At 42.5% G+C, this 7164-nt stretch overlaps 1 long non-coding RNA gene across 1 annotated transcript; it reads left to right on the top strand.

The window, feature by feature from the left end:
* The first annotated feature begins 527 nt into the window (after positions 1-527).
* Positions 528-5131, top strand: LOC122940667. The gene is made up of 2 exons (XR_006390379.1): positions 528-1758; positions 3140-5131. It is a non-coding gene; the product is annotated as an uncharacterized LOC122940667 (long non-coding RNA).
* The last annotated feature ends 2033 nt before the right edge of the window (positions 5132-7164 follow it).

Genomic DNA, 7164 nt, shown 5'->3' with positions numbered 1-7164 from the left:
GAAATAATACAACACATGGGTAGGATAAAGCTCCCCTTTGCTCCAAATCACATTTCCCAGCGTATCATCCTGCATTCTGCTGAGGGACTTTGGACCCTCATCTCGGCTTCCATAGCAGAAGACAGTCGGTATCGTTCTGATGGCACTAGGGGAGGCCACACAAAGAACTTTCTTTTTTCGACCGCTGCTCTCATCTACTGTATTACCCAATTTATTCTTAGGCTACTTTCACACTTGCGTTCGGGGCTCCGCTTGTGAGCTCCGTTTGAAGGCTCTCACAAGCGGCCCCGAACGCATCCGTACAGCCCTAATGCATTCTGAGTGGATGCGGATCCGCTCAGAATGCATCAGTCTGGCACCGTTTGGCCGTGCGGAGGCAAACCGATCCGTCCAGACTTACAATGTAAGTCAATGGGGACGGATCCGTTTGAAGTTGACACAATATGGCTCAATTTTCAAACGGATCCGTCCCCCATTGACTTTCAATGTAAAGTCTGGATGGATCCGTCTGAAGCTACTTTCACACTTAGAATTTTTTCTACATTATAATGCAGATGGATCCGTTCTGAACGGATTCCATCATCTGCATTATATGAGCGGATCCGCCTGGGCGGATCCACTCTGAATGCAAGTGTGAAAGTAGCCTTAATTTTAAAGAAAGTGGTTTGGGTAATAGACACTAGGGAGTTAATATTTTAGCTTGAGAGGACCTGTCTGCTTCCCTGACATGTATGTATGTACTGAGCCACGTAGAGACACATCTTATTTTCAATTCGAAAAGTAAAACAAGGTGTTAATTTAGTCATATCTTCCCAGGAGGAAGAACAGAGAAGTGACACAATGAAGAGTTCGAATAAAAGGTCCTCTGGGATTATAATTTAATAGGAATCTATTTACTAAACACAGACATATCAGGAGAGCAGACAGGTCCTCAATGCGGACCCAATGCCGGAGCTTCATGTTAAAATGTCTCGCTTGATACACCATGGCGTCTATTAAGATCTGCTAGAATCAGCAAGCTTGTGATGGGATAACACATATGACAAGTCTAGTGTGGTAAAATAGACTACAGGGATGAATACTCTGCAATTTTTTTCTTGTTTCGTGGAATGCACTTTGTACGAGGGGGAAGAAAGAACCCCGAAGGGAGTTCTACATGTACGGGTTATAAAATGAAAGCTGTGACTTCACTGATTGCTAGGGGCAATGCCCTGATTTCTATGTAATGTCCAATGTATCAGCACCGTTTCACAAAGCAAAGAGAACGCGGAAGTGTCTGTATAATAAGTGTCATGATCAATGCTGTATAACTATATACGTAATACTAATATTGATGTGCCATGTAAAATGTAATATACCTTAATCTTTTTAACTGAAAACTATATGCACATCACGGAATATTATATAATGCCCCTTCTTTTCTGCCGCACCAGTAAGCATCGGTGATATGTTATGCTTGGGCATCACTCGCTGCAGTGAGGATGATTATGTGAAATTACCGCGTTCTTCCCTGTGTTCTTGTGTTCTTCCATAGGACATGATCGGGAGACCATCAGGATTAATTTGGAGGCACAGGCCAAATTCCTTAGTCTAAGAAGGTGTCTAATAAAAACCTATACAATTTTGCAATGTATTTTCTGTAACAATATAACTGTCACACAGTTTGTTTGTTTTTTGCTTTTTAGGCTCTTTCTGTTCTGTTTTTTTGTTGTGTTCTTAAAGGGGTTTTCCGATTTTGCATCAACATCATTTATGAAGGTAGTCGTCATTTTGTAATGTATTTCTTTTACCTTTACTTTTCCTATCTCTCCTTCTGGGCTGTGGTCACATGACCATGTCCATGCATCTTTTTCTTATTTCCTGTTATGTCTGTGGAAGTGTCCAAGCAGCAACTGGGGCAGTGGGAGGGTCTATGGAAGTAGCTGGGTGGGAGGAGCTATAAACTAGCTGGATGTTGTTAGGGGCGGTGCTAAAGCTGTGGCAGAGAAAGAAGAAATGCACCATGGGTTTGGTTGGATACAGCAACAGGAAGTGCTACATACATACAGGATGGAAACAAGAGTGATTGTCTACATGGTGAAAATGGGTCAGAAGTAGGGATGAGCGAATCAACTTCGGATGAAACATCCGAAGTCGATTTGCATAAAACTTTGGTCCAATACTGTACGGAGCGAGTGCTCCGTACAGTATTAGAATGCATTGGCTCAGATGAGCCGAAGTTATTACTTCGCAAAGTCTCACGTGACTTCGCGTAATAACTTCATAGATTAATTTTTACTGTAAAAACTATTTCCCGAACTTAGGTTCGGTTCCAAGTGGTACGGGAAATGGGTCTGAGCCAATACATTCTAATACTGTACGGAGCTCCGTACAGTACTAGACCGAAGTTTTATGCGAATAGACTTCGGATGTTTCATGAGCATATCTGTTAAAAATCATAGTAATCCCAGGAAAACCCCTTTAAGGCAAAAAAAAAAAATCCATCTATGGGCATCTATGGAAAATATTAAATACGTTCATTTTTTCACACTTGAGGTGCATTTTTAGGGTCAATGACTTTATTTTTTAAATTGCAACATGCTCTAGCTATGATTTTTTCCTCTCATTTTCAGTTTGTTTGTTTTTTGTCCCATAGATATCCACTTTTTTTTGCCCTGCTTGAAAAATACAAGCGCCAGTGTTTTTTTTTTGCATTATCAATGGTGATTTTGTATGGCTTTTTTCTTTTACCAATGCATTCCCCCATACAGCTCTACGGTGGTAGAGACCTTACAGGGGTGCATACTTTCCTATATAAAAAATGCAAGGTGTACGATAAAGAAGCCACACTAGCCAACAATAGCACAAATCACCTTAAAAAACACGCTGCATAATGCCTTACTCACACGTCAGTGAAATGTACCATCCGAAGTCGATTCGCTCATCCCTAGTAGGCTCCAATGCTGGTTTTGGCTCACAATCATTGATGGAAATCCCTGCCTGACCACTGACGTGTGAATGAGGCTTAAGGGTGACATTATTGGATGCATATTTTTGGGCAAACGAAAAAAATAATAAAAAAAACCGCCTTGAGAAAAACTGTGTGTGACAGCACCCTTCTTGATAGTTTCAATAATGCCTGCTTGCTTTCATTCTATAGGTTCCATCATTGTATACTTCCAAGGGATACAAATCTCTCCTTGCACAGCTCACTAAGGTACAACCACGTGGCACAATAACAATACAGATCGAACAGTGCGGGCTCATTAGTTGAATGAGCGCCTGGGTCGCAAGTGCCACACAACCGCTCCGTGTGGTCGTGCCCTTAGAAGGCACAGCTCTGATAGATAGATTGTAACTTGCTAACAAGCCGCACGCCTGTATGATCATCACGTGACCAGGTCGTTTTGTCGTTTTTTATGTGTCTGACAGCAAGCAGAGAACTTTAAACAGAAAAATTGTGGAAAAGTGTATAACTTTTCATTATACTAGAAAATAACCTTTTTACCCCTAAAACTGGAACAGCCTTTTTTATCCAGTCCATGCAACAGCAATTTAAAGGACGATCCTTTCAATCCTATTTGCATGTCCTGATGCGGAATAAATATTTGTGGCAATTACCTGTCGTCAGTATATCATTTCCGATGGACAATAAATCCTATATGAGGGGCTATTTTCTATGGTGAACATTTACACCTCACTCTGATTAATATGATACTGTAATATATATATATTTCCATGTGTGATCTTTGGGCAGAAATATGTACAAATGGAAAAAAAAAAAAGCAATCATTCTCTTTGCACTATGTTAGTCCATCACACTTCTATGGTTCTGTCCCTATTAACACCTTGAAATGTAATTGTGTGGACTTAATAAGTATGCATGAGAATACGTAGTATCACTAGTAACTTCTGACATCACTGGGTCACTTTTTTAAGGTAGACAATGTGGAGGCAGCCATTTTTGTCAAACAACACTTGTGTCGCCACCTGAAAAGGGTTGAATCTCGTCTCCAATCTCTTTTCCTACTGCCAGAATGGACTTTTCCCTAATCTGCGTGCATGGCAAAAATCTCTCACACCTAAAACACGAATCTGGATATGAGATGCATAACGGAGTCTCATTACCTGTAGGTGTTGCTGCTATGGCCTCTTTTAAGACTTAAAATGTATCCGTAATGAACTATAATGAATGTGGATTTTTAAAGGACTAATATAAAGGACTAACAGCTCTCTGCACCTCTTAACCCTCTCACTGCCAGATCAGCCTGCAGTGCATTGCCAAAAGATATCTCCGTCGCATGCAGAACCGTGTCTCTGGTCAGGCCCTGGCATGTAGGGAGTTAAATAGAAGCTTCCTGATGGGAGTTACCTCTCCCTGAAGTGTTATACCTCAGCCCCCTGAACTTTTATGTAATGTACGCATATACATGCCTATATGTTTATATGGATATATATGTGTGTATATACACTGAGCCTGCACAACACTGTCTGTTTTTATGGCACTGAAGGTCTAATGTCTTCCCTCAATGTCTGGTCCAGTAACACTGTGAGCTGGAGTGGTCTGCAGGTTGCTTTTCTTTATGATGTACCCAGTAAGGCAGGGATGTGCTGCCCTGCTCATTTGTGTACTGGAATCCTTTTAGTGATAAAACACAGCATTTCTGTAAAGGCACAGTTCCTACAGCACTGTGATGCCAACAGGGTGGCACACCATATAGGACTGGTCGCTGTGGCGTAAGGCACTAAGGTGCATGTCACTCTACGGTACTCAGTATGGTATGCTATTCTGCATTTTTCAGTATGACATACTGCTCTGCAGTGTAAATCGTAGCCTAATGCTCTGCAGTATTTAAATGTAACTTAGTGCTCTGCAGTCCTGAGTGTAGTATGATGTTCTGCGTTGTTCAGTATGGCATACTGCTCTGCACTGCTCATTGTCACATAATGCTCTGTGGCGCTTGGTGACATGTTGCTCTGGAGTTTTTAAAGTGCACAACATAAGATACAGCTCTGCAGTGCTCAATGGGCAGCATACTGCTCTGCACAGCTGAGTAAAGGATATATGTTGCTCTGCAGACCGCTCAGCTGCTCTCACAGTTCTTTGCCTATTCCTGTCCTGTGTAAATGAATAAAAATGTTTTTTTTCATATTACATTGTCCTTGTTTTCTGTTATTTCAATGACCACTGATATCCATGGTCATACCTCCCAAGGAGAGAAAATCTCAGCGGGGAGCGTAGTGCAAATGATTATTATTATTATTATTTTACACTAATCCACACCTCTAAGGGCTCATGCACACGACTGTATGGCTTTTTCAGTGTTTTGTGGTCCGTTTTTTTACGGATCCGTTGTTTCATTTTTCCTTTCCGTTTTTCCGTTCAGTTTTTCCATATGCCATATACAGTATACAGTAATTACATGGAAAAAATTGGGCTGGGCATAACATTTTCAATAGATGGTTCTGCAAAAACGGAACGGATACGGAAGACATACGGATGCATTTCCGTATGTGTTCCATTTTTTTTGCGGACCTATTGACTTGAATAGAGCCACGGAATGTGATTTGCGGACAATAATAGGACATGTTCTATCTTTTCACGGTACAGATATACTGAAACGGAATGCACACGGAGACACTTCAGTCTTTTTTGCTGAACCATTGAAATGAATGGTTCAGTATATGTGCCGCATACTGAACTAAAAAAAACGGCCAGTATACTGAACGCAAAATACTGTCGTGTGCATGAGCCCTAAATCTGCCCAGTTTCTGTCTATACACACGCAATCCCACCCGGTCCCCTTTGTGCCCCCACACAGTAGTTTTTTTTCCCTTAGTGCCACCACACGGTAGTTATGCCCTCTCACATTAGTTTTGCCCCTAAAGTGCCCCCTAACAGTAAGAATTAACCCTTTAGTGCCCCCTCACAATAGTGTTGCTCCTTAGTGCCCCCGTAGTGCTCTCTTATAATAGTGAAGCTCCTGTAGTTTAAATAAATTAAAACGTAATACTCACCTAGCCCCATTCCGCTGATGACTGAAGCCCATCATCCCCCAGCCTGTGCTTTCTGCTGCTCAGTGCAGCAGATGCGATATCACTGCATTGCGCCTGCCCGCTGGGGAACATACGGGCTGGAGAATGGTGGTGCAGGGAGCTGAAGGCTCCCTGTTTCAACATTGTATTTACCTGTATCTGATGATGCAAATAAAGTTGAAATCAGGACATGCCACTACCCTCAGCCACAGGAATCCAGGACTAACGTGCTGGGATGATTAGGAGTTATTCATGGTCAAAGTAAGGTCAAATGGACCCTCTCCTTTATAAAGTATGGGCTCATGCACACAACCGTCGCTGTTTTTGTGGTCCGCAAATTGCCAGTCCGCAAAACACAGATACTGGCCGCTCGTGTTCCACATTTTGAGGGACGGAAAATCCTGTCCTATTTAGAACTGTCCTATCCTTGTCCCAAAAAAAATTATCTTTTGTGGGCCCACTGTAGTAAATGGGTCCACATTCAACCCACAACAAATAGCGATCGGATGCTTACCAAAAATACATTTGTGTGGATTAGCCTTAGGCCTCATGCACACGGACGTTGTTTTGATCCGCATCTGAGCCGCAGTTTTGGCGGCTCGGATTCGGACACATTCACTTCAATACATCCGTTGCTCCGTTCTGTGGCCCCGCAAAAAATATATAACATGTCCTATTCTTGTCCGCGCTTTGCGGACAAGAATAGGCAGTTACATGAAAGGCTGTCCGTGCCGTTCCGCAAATTGCAGAACATGCACGGAAGCGATCCGCGATCCGCGATTAGCGTACCACAAAACACACCACCGTCGTGTGCATCTAGCCTTAGACATAGAAATCTCTGTACGCAGACATGCATATATATATATATATGTTGTTCATAGGCCCGATCCTCAGCCTTTCCTGCTTGGGCGCTGCTGCTGCGGATAGTAGTTCCACTCTGTTTCACCATAGCTAGGTATATAAAGAAATTCAATAATTCAGTACTTACCTCTCGTCTGGTTCTCTCATGGATCCACTTCCAGTTCCTGGTTTCAGGATAGAGTGTGCTGGCAGATGCAGGAAAGTGACATCACAAGTGTGCCTTTGAGGCCATTGATTGGCTGCAGCAGTCACGTGTTGTTGATATGATTTCAGCACTGCAGCCCTGCA

This window comes from Bufo gargarizans, chromosome 6, assembly GCF_014858855.1.
Source record: "Bufo gargarizans isolate SCDJY-AF-19 chromosome 6, ASM1485885v1, whole genome shotgun sequence".
NCBI lineage: Eukaryota > Metazoa > Chordata > Amphibia > Anura > Bufonidae > Bufo > Bufo gargarizans.
Note: the sequence above shows the minus strand (reverse complement) of the source record. Positions and strands in the feature narration are given on the sequence as shown.